Genomic DNA, 17746 nt, shown 5'->3' on the forward strand with positions numbered 1-17746 from the left:
TGATGCACCCTGGAAGTGACAATTCTTTTCCGTATAACGTCAGAAATATGGAAGTACTAAACTCCTCAATAGCCTTAACACAATTCACGCCTTTGATTTCCATTATATTAATTACTTTTTTGATCATCGTAGACGAATATCCTTAGTTTTTTGGTTTTTGAAGTATCTTCACGACACTCTCTTGCGAAATTTTGGTTTTTAATCGTTAAACCTCTACTGTGAGTGTCATTAGTTCCACTTTAAAATACTTGTTGCCTGAAACAAAAATTTTACCTTTTCCATACGTTGATCTTTACAATATGAACGGGAGCGTGCTGTGAAGTAATGCCTCCGATTTTTTTTTATGTTAAAACTCTTAAAGCTGTTTCAAAAATGTTCAAATGTGTGTGAAATCTTATGGTACTTAACTGCTAAGGTCATCAGTCTCTAAGCTTACACACTACTTAACCTAAATTATCCTAAGGACAACACACACACCCTTCCCCGGGAGAGGACTCGAACCTCCGCCGGGACCAGCCGCACAGCCCATGACTGCAGCGCCTTAGACTGCTCGGCTAATCCTGTGCGGCTAAAGCTGTTTAAGAAAACTAACATTTTACATCTCTTTTTTTTCATGTCTACATAATACAGGGTGAGGCTGAAATCTGGATACACCTCTATAAAAGTCGAACGGTGTGAGGAAACATAATGGCGTCTGGTATGGGGTGTCTAGGTGTGAGCGCAACCTGTAGGAGCTAGGGCGACAGCAGCGGCTATTTTGAAATCCGCCATATTGGATTTTGGTTACACGTTTAAACTGTGAAGCAGGTTATGTGGCACATTATTTTGAATTGCCTCTTTCTCAGGAAAATACAAGTGAAATCTGTTTTAAGATATCTTTATTTGTGTAGACATTATGACCTATTAAAGTTTAGGAAACTTGTCAGAGTCTGTATTACACCATATACTCAAAATGACCTCCATTGCTCTGGAGTATTTTTGCCAGTCCCGATGCACACGTCGCAGGACCTGTGGGTCGAGAGACATATGCCTCCTGATTATGCCGCCAAAGATGGGCTACATTGTTTATTTTTACTTCTTACACAACTGATTTCAAATGTCCCAACAGATAATAGTCCAGAGGAGTAAGATCAGTGGACCGTGGTGGACATTCGATAGAATCCCTCATATCTATCCATTGACCTCCAAACAGTTCATCCAGAAACCGCGTGACTTCAGTAGCATAGTGGAGAGGTGAACCGTGTTGCTAAAATGTTTGGGAAATCACCCTGCGGATTCTACAGCGTTCGAAGCACATAATCACGTAGCATGTTAAAATACATCTCCTCATTCAAGGTTCCACCAATAAACACCGGACTCCAAATCCCACACCAAACCATCAATTTTTCACCACCAGCACTCTTACTTGGATCCACCCACGAGAGGTTTGCATGTGACAAGTAACGACGGTTGGTTTACTTCTCCTCACACACAAAAATTAGCTTCGTCACTGATGAACACTTGTCGTACGAAGTCTGGATTCCTGTTACTCTGATCGAGAGCCCATTCTGCAAACTGCACCCGCCGATCATTATCATCCTCCGAGAGATGATGTTGCAACTGTAGCTTTTACAGGTACCATCGGTGTGTGCGTGCAACACACGCAAGATTGAACATTGAATGACACCGTATATAGCTGATAACCGGCGCGCACTGAGATGTTGACTTTACACAAACGTCGCCACAATAGCGTTTGTATTCTCCACGTCGCTGGCTGTTCTTGGTCGTCCACTCCGTAACTTGTCCACCACAGAACCTGTCGCACGAAGTTTGTCCAATAACTTGGATACTGTCATATGTGAAATCTCATTTCTCTCAGGATGGCAGGCATTGATGTCAGCAGCAATCATTCTGACACCTCGTCCACCACTCATTAACGCGATTTCTGTGAGTTCTTGTTGCGTGCTATTGTCGGCCACCTGCGACGATAAACAGAATTGATCACCACCTTGCAATTTGAAACTTTCACAGGTAGTAACTACTACAGGAATAAATATATCTTAAAACAGATTTCACATGTGCATTGCTGAGAAAGAGGCAGTTGAAAATGATGTGCAGCATGAACTGTGGTGTCACCGCCAGACACCGCACTTCCTAAATGGTAGCCTTTAAATCGGCCGCGGTCCGGTAGTATACGTCGGACCCGCGTGTCGCCACTATCAGTGATTGCAGACCGAGCGCCGCCACACGGCAGGTCTAGAGAGACTTCCTAGCACTCGCCCAGTTGTACAGCCGACTTTGCTAGCGATGGTTCACTGACTTCTACGCTCTCACTTGCCGAGACGATAGTTAGCATAGCCTTCAGCTACGTTATTTGCTACGACCTAGCAAGGCGCCACATTCAGTTACCATTGATATTGTGAATCATGTACTGTCACGAGCGAGATTCGTCATTAATGGATAAAAGTTAAGTATTCCACCAGCTACGTCCGTTTGTCTCAATTCTAATTCCCTTGTCTTGTTCCAGACCTCACGCCAGCCTGCGTGAGCTAAAACGTGTGCATTTCGGCCTCCTTTAGTAACACGGTGTTGGCTCTCCTGCCAACCACAACATGAAGTCCTTCTCATTTCAAACACGTAACCCAAATCCAAAATGGCGGATTTCAAGATAGCCGCCGCTATCGTCAAAAATGGTTCAAATGGCTCTGAGCACTATGGGACTCAACTGCTGGGGTCATTAGTCCCCTAGAACTTAAAACTACTTAAACCTAACTAACCTAAGGACATCACACACATCCATGCCCGAGGCAGGATTCGAACCTGCGACCGTAGCAGTCGCGCGGTGCGGACTGAGCACCTTAACGCCGCCATCGTCAAAACTCCTATACATTGCGCCCCCAACTACAGGCGCCCCATACCAGACGCCACTGTGTTTCCTCACACAGTTCGACATAGGGGTGCATTCAGTCCTTTATCTCTCTGCTGTATTTGCAGTCCACTGCCGCTAGAGGACTCCGAACTGTAGTGTGTAACACGGTGATGTGTAACGTAACTGCCGGCCGCGGTGGTCTCGCGGTTCTAGGCGCTCAGTCCGGAACAGCGCGACTGCTACGGTCGCAGGTTCGAATCCTGCCTCGAGCATGGATGTGTGTGGTGTCGTTAGGTTTAACTAGTTCTAAGTTCTAGGGGGACTGATGACCATAGATGTTAAGTCCCATAGTGCTCAGAGCCATTTGAACCAATTTTTTGTAATGTAACTATGCCGATGTGTGAAGAACAGCGGTATGGAACCAAGTTTCGAATTCGAAGAGTTCATTCACACATGGATCCACGTTCTCCCTGAGTATGACGATGCCAGAACACCCACAAGCGCTGCGGAATCTGGAACTACTGGACGCCTTGGGTTCATGGTCATCATCATCATCATCATCATCCACACAGTCCTGACATAGTCCTATCCGATTTTGACCAGCTTCCATAACTTAAAGAACACCTTCTAGGACTTCACTTGTAGGGAGACATGTGACTGTGTTGGGAATTAAATATGCAGACATGAAGGACAAATATGAAGAATTTTAATAAAGTTTAGTTTATTTAAGAGTTTTCACATTAAAAATTCCAAGGCATTACTTGTCACTACGCTCTCTTAACAAATTACAGTTTATGTCACAATTACGATTCGCATAATATATACTACAGGCCCGAGTAAAGAAAGATGTCGCACAGATTTTTCAATATGTTATTTTCTACTCCTTATGGGGTTATAAATAACATACACCTCGTAACTAAAAGTATCAAAAAGGAGCAAAAGTTGTATGTCCTGAATGTAATATCTCTGATCATCTTCCTCTTTCGAGGCTTCTCATCTCATGGGCAGTCTATTTTTCTGTCTGATTCTTTAATTATACAACGAAAGTACAAGAAATTATTAGAAATGCTGGTTGTTTTAAAATTGCTCAGGTTTTTGTAGCCGTGAGTTCGCTATCTACAAATGGAATATCAAAGAAATGTTGCCCACGAATATAAACGACTCTGTGTGATTTAGCGTTGAAACACAAGCATCAGTGTGGCCGGCAGTTGTGACCGATCGGTTCTAGGCGGTTCAGTCTGGAACCGCGCGACCGCTACTGTCGCAGGTTCCAATCCTGCCTCGGGCATGGATGTGTGTGATGTCCTTAGGTTAGTTAGGTTTAAGTAGTTCTCGGTTCTAGTACTCAAATGGTTCAAATGGCTCTGAGCACTATGGGACTTAAGAGCTGTGGTCATCAGTCCCCTAGAACTTAGAACTACTTAAGCCTAACTAACCTAAGTACATCACACACATCCATGCCCGAGGCAGGATTCGAACCGGCGACCGTAGCAGTCGCGCGGTTCCGGACTACGCGCCTAGAACCGCGAAACCGCGGCCGGCCCATAGTGCTCAGAGCCATTTGAACCATCAGTGTGCATCACACTTTCACACATTCAGCATAGCTATAGCCAACATGAATCAGCATGGGTATTGTCAACGTGAACAGGGCTTTACTCTTAAAGCTGTTTCATCAGAAAAACGTTAATACTGTTGCTCCTTTTCGCGAGTTTCGGCGCATTAAGGGAACACGGAGAGCTCCTTTTTCCACGTCGGGGTTGAAGAACACGATTCGTAAGATCGAATTAAGTGGCAATTTAGGAAGTGAACCTGGGAGATCCGCGCGGGATTAGCCGAGCGGTCTCAGGCGCTGCAGTCATCGGCTGTGCGGCTGGTCCCGGCGGAGGTTCGAGTCCTACTTCGGGCATGGGTGTGTGTGTGTTTGTCCTTAGGATGATTTAGGTTAAGTAGTGTGTAAGCTTAGGGACTGATGAACTTAGCAGTTAAGTCCCATAAGATTTCACACACATTTGAACATTTTGAACCTGGGAGAAGTCGGCAGGAAACTGCGCCACAAATCGTGAAGGAGTTCCTGTAGCCATGCTCTAAAATGCTAGACCCAATGTGCGATCTACAGGGTGTTTCAAAAATGACCGGTATATTTGAAACGGCAATAAAAACTAAACGAGCAGTGATAGAAATACACCGTTCGTTGCAATATGCTTGGGACAACAGTACATTTTCAGGAGGACAAACTTTCGAAATTACAGTAGTTACAATTGTCAACAACAGATGGCGCTACGGTCTGGGAAACTCTGTAGTACGATATTTTCCACATATCCACCATGCGTAGCAATAATATGGCGTAGTCTCTGAATGAAATTACCCGAAACCTTTGACAACTTGTCTGGCGGAATGGCTTCACATGCACATGAGATGTACTGCTTCAGCTGTTCAATTGTTTCTGGATTCTGGCGGTACACCTGGTCTTTCAAGTGTCCCCACAGAAAGAAGTCACAGGGGTTCATGTCTGGCGAATAGGGAGGCCAATCCACGCCGCCTCCTGTATGTTTCGGATAGCCCAAAGCAATCACACGATCATCGAAATATTCATGCAGGAAATTAAAGACGTCGGCCGTGCGATGTGGCCGGGCACCATATTGCATAAACCACGAGGTGTTCGCAGTGTCGTCTAAGGCAGTTTGTACCGCCACAAATTCACGAAGAATGTCCAGATAGCGTGATGCTGTAATCGTTTCGGATCTGAAAAATGGGCCAATGATTCCTTTGGAAGAAATGGCGGCCCAGGCCAGTACTTTTTGAGGATGCAGGGACGATGGGACTGCAACATGGGACTTTTCGGTTCCCCATGTGCGCCAGTTCTGTTTATTGACGAAGCCGTCCAGGTAAAAATAAGCTTCGTCAGTAAACCAAATGCTGCCCACATGCATATCGCCGTCATCAATCCTGTGTACTATATCGTTAGCGAATGTCTCTCGTGCAGCAATGGTAGCGGCGCTGAGGGGTTGCCGCGTTTGAATTTTGTGTGGATAGAAGTGTAAACTCTGGCGCATGAGACGATATGTGGACGTTGGCGTCATTTGGACCGCAGCTGCAACACGGCGAACGGAAACCCGAGGGCGCTGTTGGATCACCTGCTGCACTAGCTGCGCGTTGCCCTCTGTGGTTGCCGTACTCGGTCGCCCTACCTTTCCAGCACGTTCATCCGTCACATTCCCAGTCCGTTGAAATTTTTCAAACAGATCCTTTATTGTATCGCTTTTCGGTCCTTTGGTTACATTAAACCTCCGTTGAAAACTTCGTCTTGTTGCAACAACACTGTGTTCTAGGCTGTGGAATTCCAACACCAGAAAAATCCTCTGTTCTAAGGAATAAACCATGTTGTCCACAGCACACTTGCACGTTGTGAACAGCACACGCTTACAGCAGAAAGACGACGTACAGAATGGCGCACCCACAGACTGCATTGTCCTCTATATCTTTCACATCACTTGCAGAGCCATCTGTTGTTGAAAACTGTAACTACTGTAATTTCGAAAGTTTGTCCGCCTGAAAATGTACTGTTGTCCCAAGCATATTGCAACAAACTGTGTATTTCTATCGCTGCTCGTTTAGTTTTTATTGCCGTTTCAAATATACCGGTCATTTTTGAAACACCCTGTACAAGCATAGCACGAGCTGTGTCACGACATCTGAACATTCCACGGTCGAGCATACGAAAAGTGCTTCGAACAATTTTGAAATGATACTTCTAGTGTGGCTCTAGGTTGTCTTCGATGCAGATGGTCGTTACACTGAGCAGCGTTTGTAACCTGGAACGTAAACGTAGTACACAGTTAACAACAGTTAATAAACGTTATCCTCTCATGTCGAAATTAAAATGTGTTTCTTTCAATGGTTGTTCGTTATTTCTCTTCCACATGTTCTTGCAAATATTTCCTCAGTGTTTCTTTGCCCTACGATCACTCGTTTATCATGGGAACCTCTGAAGTAGCGAAAGTTTAATTATAACTACCCTGCATGTTGTAACAACACAATATAGGAGTCAAGTGCCGTATTCAAGGCGTGAGTCGTAGCCAGCTTACACAGTATATCGCCATATTGGTGGCGTCTTCAATAGTGACCCAATTCTCCAGGAAGTTCCCAGCTCTCTAGAAGTTTCTATTGCACTGCAATATGCGGCAGCACTTGTGTTCTGGTGCAACAAGCCCACTTTGACAAGACACAATCAATACCTTCACTGCGCGATAACAACGGTGAAGTCACTGATAACAGTGCTACTAAAGCAGAGTTTTTAAACACGGTTTTCCGAAACACCTTCACCAAAGAAGACGAAGTAAATATTCCTGAATTCCGATCAAGAACAACTGCCGAGATGAGAAACACAGAAGTAGATATCCTCGGTGTAACAAAGCAGCGTAAATCACTTAATAAAGGCAAGGCCTCCGGTCCAGATTGTATACCAGTCAGGTTCCTCTCAGAGTATGCTGATAAAATAGCTCCATATTTAGCAGTTATATACAACCACTCGCTCACAGAAAGATACGTACCTAAAGACTGGATAATTGCTCAAGTCACACCAATACCCAAAAAGGGAAGTAGGAGTAATCCGCTGAATTACAGCCCTATATCACTAGCGTAGATTTGCAGTAGGGTTTTAGAACATATACTGTATTCGAACCTTATGAAGTACCTCGAAGAAAACGATTTATTGACATATAGTCAGCACGGATTCAGAAAATATCGTTCCTGTGAAACACAACTAGCTCTTCATACTCATAAAGTAATAAGTGCTATCGGCAGTGGGTGTCAAATTGATTCCATATTTTTAGATTTCCAGAAGGATTTCGACACCGTTCCTCACAAGCGTCTTCAAACCAAACTGCGTACCTACGGAATATCGCCTCAGTTGTGCGACTGGATTCGTGATTTCCTGTTAGAAACGTCACAGTTCATAGTAATAGACGGAAAGTCATCGAGTAAAACAAAAGTAATATCCGGCGTTCCTGATCTAAACTAACAACATAGGAGACAATTTGAGTAGCTGTCTTAGATTGATTGCACATTGTGCTGTCATTTACACTCTTGTAACGTCATCAGATGACCAAAACGAATTGGAAAATGATTTAGATAAGGTATCTGTATGGAGCGAAAAGTGGCAATTGACCCTGAATAAAGAAAAGTGTGAACTTATTCACATGATAACTAAAAGAAATCCGTTAAATTCCGATTATGCGATAAGTCACACAAATCTGAATGCTGTAAATTCAACTGAATATTTAGGGATTACAATTACAAATAATCTAAATTGGAACGATCACATAGATAATGTTGTGGGTAGAAGAAACGAAATACTGGGATTCGTTGGCAACAGGTCTATTAAAGAGACTGCTTACACCACGCTTGCCCGCCCTATTCCGGAGTATTGCTGTGCGGTGTGGGATCCGCATCAGGTGGGGCTGACGGATGACATCTAAAAAATACAAAGAAGGGCAGCTCGTTTTATACTATCGCAAAATAGGGGAGATAGTGCCACAGACATGATACGTGAACTGGTGTGGCAATCATTAAAACAAAGGCGTCTTTCGTTGCGACGGGATCTTCTCATGAAAATTCAATCACCAGTTTTCTCCTCCGATTACGAAAACATTCTTTTGGCACCCACCTACATAAGGAGAAATGATCATCACGATAAAATAAGAGATATCAGGGCTCGCGCGGAAAAATTTAAGTGCTCGCGTGCTGTTCTAGGGTGGAACGGTAGAGAGACAGCGTGAAGGTGGTTCATTGAACCCTCTGCCAGGCACTTTATTGTGAATAGCAGAGTAATCACGTAGATGTAGATGTAGATGGCCATACAGACCTCCCTGGCTAGCCGAGCAGATCATAGGCACGGCTGGGCTATGCATCGAAACTTCCCGCGTATGTCTCTACTGTGGGGTCGCCGACCATCTTATGCAGCTACTGTGGCTGCAGCAAACAAATGACCGCTGCCTAGCGGCCTAGCCCTCAGGTCGCCTTCACTTCTGCTGGGGCCTCACGGTTCGTGGTGCGAACCGAGGTCCCGCCAGCTCCGGCTGGGGTCGGACGCCGCCAGGGCCTCTCATCCTCGCGCCAGGCTGGCCATCGACGCACCTCGGTTCTAACACCCGTAGTCGGGACGCTGTCACGCCATCCTGACACAGCAGTTGGCGGCCGCGGGAATGCGCCGATGGCAAGGTCGCTTGCCACCAAACCGACTCTCTTAAGGGGACCACACCCTGCCTATCTAACCCATGTTAATTTAGGCAAGTATTTGACCCATTCCTGAAAAAACTATGTGATGCAGGATCTTAATATTTTTACTGTAGTTACATGATGCTAATAGAGTCAACTGTACTACTACTTTATCCATTTTATAGTTGTCAAGAAATAGTTTTTAAAATTTATTAAGAAAAATTATTTATTTTTTTCTTTCAGAAAATATTTTTGTGTAGCTCCTAATGAGGGAATAGTAATGAATGTAGTACCAGCGGTGGCTTTTTATGTTATGCAGAGTCTCTGAAAATTTCATTCATTTATCTATTATAGTTTCTGATATAATAGGCATATCTACTGAAAATTTTAGTTTGCGGGAAATTGACTTTAAAGAAAAAACTTTTGAAATTTGTTACTTACAGTTAATTAAAACTGTCCTGCCGCATATGATGGCCCTTCTTTGGCCTCTAGCAGGTCTTCCAGCTTCTTTTTCACCTTCCTGGATGTTTGTCTTGCTTTCTTGGCCATATTAGATGCAGACCTGTCTGCATCGGCTATACACATTTTATCGCAGTGTTGCAGCCCAGTGATCATATTTTCACCAGGATTAATTCCCAGCTTTTTCAGTACCTAACAATTTCCAATATTACCACAACTGAATGTAATACAGCATCATGAACTCCTAGTTTCATTGTATGCGTGCCTACAAATACAGGTTCCAAATTATGGTGTTGAGACATTCATTTGGGTTCTGTGTCTACCCATGCAGACATTTCCATAGGAGGTCAGTATGAGCCAAGTCTCTGAAAGTAGGTTGTAATGACAGCTGCAGGAAGAGAATGCTGGTAAGAATAAGATTCTCCAGTTTCCTGAGCCCTATTGTATTTGCACCACGAATTTTCTCCTGATGGACACAATCCATGACATGGCTTATCATCAGTAGAGGACTTACGGAAGAATATGGCCCAAACATCTCTCTCCATTGCCTCCAGATTGTCTTTATTTCTCCTAATTGCCTGCCCATAGTATACCTGCAACTTTTCTATAACAACTACTCGCAACCACACTTGAACAAAACTAACCGCGTGCTTGAAAGCGTGTTGTTTACAAACAGCAGAAACAAAAGAATACCGACCGTTGCTTTCCAAGGATAGCCAACACGTGCAATGTAGGGGATATAAAGATCTAAACTATATGCAGAAAAGTGGGTGACAGAAAAGTGGGCATGGCACACAAATACACGTGGTAGGAAAACGCTCTTCAAATGCTCGAAAAAAATTTTTTCCAGCAAAATCCTTTTTAGAGTACTTAAATAAAACCTTAATCTATCGAAATATGGTGAAAACCGAAAATCGAATTTTTCGACCTGAACCACGGTATGGTCGTCTCAAGGAACACTTTCAGTGGCGCATACACGCCGGCCCGCCGGGGTCCACAATTTAACACCTGTCGCCTGTCGCCTGCTATCTGCTTATTGCAGGCAGTCTGCGCTACTTTTGTTTATGATTAACAACAACGAACTTCGACAACATCTGGCTGGCTTCACGGTGTACGCCTGCACCCACCTCCAGCGGAGAGCCACTCGACCACTTCACCCATCTTAAAAGCTCGATACAAATGTGTGACTATGTTTGTAATCACCGAGAACTGGAATATGTCACAGCTTAATGGCTGAGTATGATTTATTTAAGAAAAGCTTCATTTGTGAGCGACTTCTGGAATATTTGACCAACGTGTTTTTATATGAATGTGTGGTGTCTGTACTTTCGGACATGTCCGAAAGAACAGGTACCACGCATTTGTATAATTAATACGCCTACCTGGGCAATGGTTCCATCTTCTTCAGTGCGGACGCGCAGATACGTCAGACCTCCTGTGGGAATCTCGGAGCAGCGAGCATGGAGGAGCTGGCCGAAGTGGCCGCGCGGTTCTAGGCGCTGCAGTCTGGAACCGCGAGGCCGGTACGGTCACAGGTTCGAATCCTGCCTCGGGCATGGATGTGTGTGATGTCCTTAGGTTAGTTAAATTTAAATAGTTCTAAGTTATAGGGCACTAATGACCTCTGCAGTTGAGTCCCATAATGCTCAGAGCCATTTTTGAGCATGGAGGAAATGGGCAGGGACTGCATATAGGTGGCGCTCCGTGGGAATGAGGTGTGTCGAGATGGTCCACGTTACTTAGTTAGTTAGTTGGTTGCGTGTTCCATTGATCAGTCGCACGCTACGGTAGCCGTTATGATTTGGAACGTGTCAAGTGGACAAGAAATGCATATATGAAACAAGATTATATATACACTCCTGGAAATTGAAATAAGAACACCGTGAATTCATTGTCCCAGGAAGGGGAAACTTTGTTGACACATTCCTGGGGTCAGATAGATCACATGATCACACTGACAGAACCACAGGCACATTGACACAGGCAACAGAGCATGCACAATGTCGGCACTAGTACAGTGTATATCCACCTTTCGCAGCAATGCAGACTGCTATTCTCCCATGGAGACGATCATAGAGGTGCTGGATGTAGTCCTCTGGAACGGCTTGCCATGCCATTTCAACCTGGCGCCTCAGTTGGACCAGCGTTCTTGCTGGACGTGCAGACCGCGTGAGACGACGCTTCATCCAGTCCCAAACATGCTCAATGGGGGACAGATCCGGAGATCTTGCTGGCCAGGGTAGTTGACTTACACCTTCTAGAGCACGTTGGGTGGCACGGGATACATGCGGACGTGCATTGTCCTGTTGGAACAGCAAGTTCCCTTGCCGGTCTAGGAATGGTAGAACGATGGGTTCGATGACGGTTTGGATGTACCGTGCACTATTCAGTGTCCCCTCGACGATCACCAGAGGTGTACGGCCAGTGTAGGAGATCGCTCCCCACGCCATGATGCTGGGTGGTGGCCCTGTGTGCCTCGGTCGTATGCAGTCCTGATTGTGGCGCTCACCTGCACGGCGCCAAACACGCATACGACCTTCGTTGGCACCAAGGCAGAAGCGACTCTCATCGCTGAAGACGACACGTCTCCATTCGTCCCTCCATTCACGCCTGTCGCGACACCACTGGAGGCGGGCTGCACGATATTGGGGCGTGAGCGGAAGACGGCCTAACGGTGTGCGGGACCGTAGCCCAGCTTCATGGAGACGGTTGCGAATGGTCCTCGCCGATACCCCAGGAGCATCAGTGTCCCTAATTTGCTGGGAAGTGGCGGTGCGATCCCCTACGGCACTGCGTAGGATCCTACGGTCTTGGCATGCATCCGTGCGTCGCTGCGGTCCGGTCCCAGGTCGACGGGAACGTGCACCTTCCGCCGACCACTGGCGACAACATCGATGTACTATGGAGACCTCACGCCCCACGTGTTGAGCAATTCGGCGGTACGTCCACCCGGCCTCCCGCATGCCCACTATACGCCCTCGCTCAAAGTCCGTCAGCTGCACATATGGTTCACGTCCACGCTGTCGCAGCATGCTAGCAGTGTTAAAGACTGCGATGGAGCTCCGTATGCCACGGCAAACTGGCTGACACTGACGTCGGCGGTGCACAAATGGTGCGCAGCTAGCGCCATTCGACGGCCAACACCGCGGTTCCTGGTGTGTCCGCTGTGCCGTGCGTGTGATCATTGCTTGTACAGCCCTCTTGCAGTGTCCGGAGCAAGTATGGTGGGTCTGACACACCGGTGTCAATGTGTTCTTTTTTCCATTTCCAGGAGTGTATATGATATAACTTACCAAACGAAAGCGTTGATATGTTGATAGAGACACACACACAAAATTCAAGCTTTCGCAACCCATGGTTGCTTCATCAGGAAAGAGGGAAGGAGAGGGGATGACGAAAGGATGTGGGGTTTTAAGGCAGAGGGTAAGGAGTCATTCCAATCCCGGGAGCAAAAAACTTACCTTAGGGGGGAAAAGGGACAGGTATACACTCGCGCGCACACACACACACACACACACACACACACACACACACACACACACACACACACACACAGGAAATTTAATATAATTTAATTTTGTACTGTGACACGTTTTCGCTGGAGGGTGCGGTTTTCGAGTTATTCGAGAAAAACGTACAAAAGTGATATTAAATGTGTTCTATCTCAGAAACCATTCGGAATAGGGCATACGTCCATATGAAGTTTTTTGTTCACAACCACTAATATTATCACCCCTCAAAGTATGTAACTTTCCTCCTAACTCACCCCGTAAATCAAGATGAAACGACCTTGGAAGTTTTGAAAGAGATTATCTCTAAATTTAACCCCTTATAAAAGGAACTGTTGTGTTTGCCGCCCATTTTAAGAAGCTTATGATTTTTCTGCAGCGTTTATTGTCGATGCACTTACCAGATGTTTCCAGCTAGAAGAATGTGGAGATGGTTTTCTTTAAATTAACGTCTTCAATTCTTGCTTACAAAATCGTAATGTGATAAATTATTCCACTCAAAAACGACCTGTACTGTAAATGTAGAGTGATATGTCCGGTCAGAGGTGTGGAATGTATGAAAATGGAGGAGGAAATCCCATCAGCGCAAACTGAATGGAACCCTGGAAAACGTGGTCGTAATCGTTTGTGAGACTCACACGGAGTGGTAGTTCCGCGTTTTACAGCGCACTACGGCTCGTGCATTAACTCCAGTTTACGAGAAGTTCAGCCGTATTGCTTCAGAATTCCCACCTTCCCAGCGAGAAACGTGCAAATGAAGCTAGATATTACCGTTAGAATAAACCAAAACACGGTGTGCCGTGACAGCAATTACGAGTCTGTGTATAATTAAAAAGTGCAGTATGCGATGTTTATTGTATACTGGAGAAGATAGCGTGGCAAGTACAGTGATAAGTGATCCATAAATGGTACACCCGGATAAGATACAGAGAAAGTTAGGTATCGTAGTTCAAGGCCGTAGAAACCGTAATGAAAAAGTGAGTTTAGTACAGGCAAAACCTATCGTCAGTCGATGCTAAACCGTGCTTTAAGTCAGCACTAGGTCAGTAGAGTGCTAAATCGAATCCCAGAAACGTAATGCATGTTTGTCACTTATATTTTGCAAACTGTATCCCTAGCAGACTGTGTTGATTGTAGCGTTGGAGTTAAAAGAGTAATACTGAAATAGAAATCAATCCTAGGACGTTATCCTGGCACCAAAGTTACTCTCACCTCACAAAAAATTCCTTATGTTATAAACGATAAGTAGATCGATAGATCGCATCCAACGTTTTGCTGTAGGTTTCACTTTACTAGGTATATGATCTGAAACTTACAATGAAAAATGCAGGTGCATACCACCATTTATTACTTTGTGCCTTGTAACACTCTATAGTGATCAAACCATATTTGAGATTCAAGACTCCCAGCAGTCTAAAAGAAATGGAAGCATAAAGTGTGTCTAGACACTAGGGAACGCTAATCATCTGTAATTACACAACCAAAGACTACAATTAACAGTAGCAAAAACTTAGTATATCCCTGAACACCTGGATGGAAATGTCCTAAATACATTGTGTTGTTGTTGTTCTTGTGGTTGTCAGTTGATTTCATGCAGCTCTCCATGCTACTCTATCCTGTGCAAGCTTCATCATCTCCCAGTACCTACTGCAACCTACATCCTTCTGAGTCTGTTTAGTGTATTAATCTCTTGGTCTCCCTCTACGATTTTTACCCTCCGCGATGCCTTCCATTACTAAATTGGTGATCCCTTGATGCCTCAGAATATGTCCTACTAACCGATCTCTTCTACTAGTCAAGTTGTGCCACAAATTTCTCTTCTCCACAATTCTATTCAGTACCCCCTCATTAGTTATGTGATCTACCCTTCTAATCTTCAGTATTCTTCTGTAGCACCACATTTTGAAAGCTTCTATTCTCTTTTTGTCTAAACTATTTATCGTCCACGTTTCACTTCCATACATGGCTACACTCCATACAAATACTTTCAGAAAAGATTTTCTGACACTTAAATCTATACTCAAAGCCAACAAATTTCTCTTCTTCAGAAACGCTTTCCTTGCCATTGCCAGTCTCAATTTTATATCCTCTCTACTTCGACAATCATCTGTTATTTTGCTCCTTAAATAGCAAACTCCTTTACTACTTTAAGTATCTCATTTCCTAATCTAATACCCTCAGCCTCACCCGACTTAATTCGACTACATTCCATTATCCCCATCTTGCTTTTGTTGATGTTCATCTTATATCCTCCTTTCAAGACACTGTCCATTCCGTTCAGTTGCTCTTCCAGGTCCTTTGCTCTGTCTGACAGAATTACATGTCATTGGCGAACCTCGAAGTTTTTATTTCTTCTGCATGGATTTTAATTCCTATTCCGAATTTTTCCTTTGTTTTCTTTACATTATCCGATCAGAAGTATCGGGACGTCCTACGTAATGTTGAACTAGCCGCTACATGTCACCGGAGGCGGACCCGCCAGTAGAAAAGAAATTGACGCCCATAAACGGAGCCGCAAATCCCAACAATTCTTCTAATCCCTTGCCTTCCCGTCAATTTCACTTCGTTTTGTTTCTTTTATTTATTGTATCTGCAAGTATACCGCCGCCCTAGGCCTCTCTGCGGTGTATAGTGTGAAGAACTTGGCATCAGCACTAATTTCCCTCTTTCTTTCCCATTCATTTCGCATTATCAACGATAGAAAAATGATCGTAGGGCTTCGTACGCTTTATATCCCGTTTGATTTCGTCATTACGTTAACTTTGTGCATGAAGAAATCAGTATGATTCCTTGACAGTCAGTCTGATACACAGGATCTAAAAACGTTAGCAGCAAAGCTTACGAGCGTCTTTTTGAAAGAATTTAAATTTAAGTTCCTTAAGTACATCGGTAACATTTCTGTATGGACTAGCCTCTTACAATCTAGTGTCGTGCTTCAGGTTGACTTGGTGCAAATCCAGCACTCTACACCTGCCCACACGCCCCCAATACGTTTCGCGTCTACAAGACGAGGAGAAGACTATTTTGTAACGTCTCTTCAGCAGTGTGATTATTAGAGACGGAGTCTGAATTGGGGGGGGGGGGGCTGGGGAAGCAAAGCGATCAACTTCTTTTCAAAGCAACTACGCTATTATTCGCCTTATGTAAACTAAGGACTCGGCGGACAATGTAAATCTGTGTGATCAGACGGGGAATCGAGCTACAGTGCTGCCGAATCCGAGTCAAGTGTTTACACCCCTGCAAAACTTCGCTCGGTTGCAAAACGAATATATAGACAGCTAAGTGCCAGGACTTGTGTAGTCAGTTACATCACAGGCTGTGTCGATGCTTTTTAAATACAAAAAATGTACTGAAACTGTAAAATATGGTGTCAGTACACACCTGTATGAACGAAAGAAATTGCGGAAAAAATCCTATCAGTGTCAGGCGACTTGCTACCACAATGATCATTTGTCCTCATTTTCTATTTTCACTGAAAGTAAGATAATTATTTCTCATACTTACGGTGTTTGTTTCATTACAGCCACAAAGCTGCTGTTTCGCTGATGGTGATGCTGTGGGCACCGTTCTCCGTTTCATACAGGTGAAATGGGTGCTAAAATATTAGGTCTAAACTTTGCTTCCGTCGTTTAGCAATAGACGGCAGTAGCGGCAAGTCGGGTACGGGTGGTTGGTCATAGGTGTAATACACTACTGGCCATTAAAATTGTTACACCAAGAAGAAATGCAGATGATAAACAGGTATTCATTGGACAAATATGTTATACTAGAACTGACATGAGATTACATTTACACGCCATTTGGGTTCATACATCCTGAGAAATAAGTACCCAGAACGACCATCTCTGGACGTAATAACGGCGTTGATACGCCTGGGCAGTGAGTCAAACAGAGCTTGGATGGCGTGTACAGGTACAGCTGCCCATGCAGCTTCAACACGATACCACAGTTCATCAAGAGTAGTGACTAGCGTATTCTGATGAGCCAGTTGCTCGACCACCATTGACCAGACGTTTTCAATTGGTGAGAGATCTGGAGAATGTGCTGGCCAGGGCAGCAGTCGAACTTTTTCTGTATCCAGAAAGGCCCGTAGAGTATCTGCAACATGCGGTCGTGCAATATCCTGCTGAAATGTAGAGTTTCGCAGGGATCGAATGAAGGGTAGAGCCACGGGTCGTAACACATCTGAAATGTAACGTCCACTGTTCAAAGTGACGTCAATGCGAACAAGAGGTGACCGAGACCTGTAACCAATGGCACCCCATACCATCACGCCAGGTGCTATGACAGTATGGCGATGACGAATACACGCTTCCAACGTGCGTTCACCGTGATGTCCCCAAACACAGATGCGACCACCATGATGCTGTAAACAGAACCTGGATACATCCGAAAAAATGACGTTAAGCCATTCGTGCACCTTCCCACGCCCGGGTTCCCGGGTTCGATTCCCGGCGGGGTCAGGGATTTTCTCTGCCTCGTGATGGCTGGGTGTTGTGTGATGTCCTTAGGTTAGTTAGGTTTAAGTAGTTCTAAGTTCTAGGGGACTGATGACCTTCGATGTTAAGTCCCACAGTGCTCAGAGCCATTTGAACCATTCGTGCACCCAGGTTCGTCATTGAGTAGGCCATCGCAGGCGCTCCTGTTTGTGATGCAGCGTCAAGGGTAACCGCAGCCATGGTCTCCGAGCTGATAGTCCTTGCTACTGCAAACG

Source organism: Schistocerca gregaria, chromosome X (assembly GCF_023897955.1).
Source record: "Schistocerca gregaria isolate iqSchGreg1 chromosome X, iqSchGreg1.2, whole genome shotgun sequence".
NCBI classification, from domain to species: domain Eukaryota; kingdom Metazoa; phylum Arthropoda; class Insecta; order Orthoptera; family Acrididae; genus Schistocerca; species Schistocerca gregaria.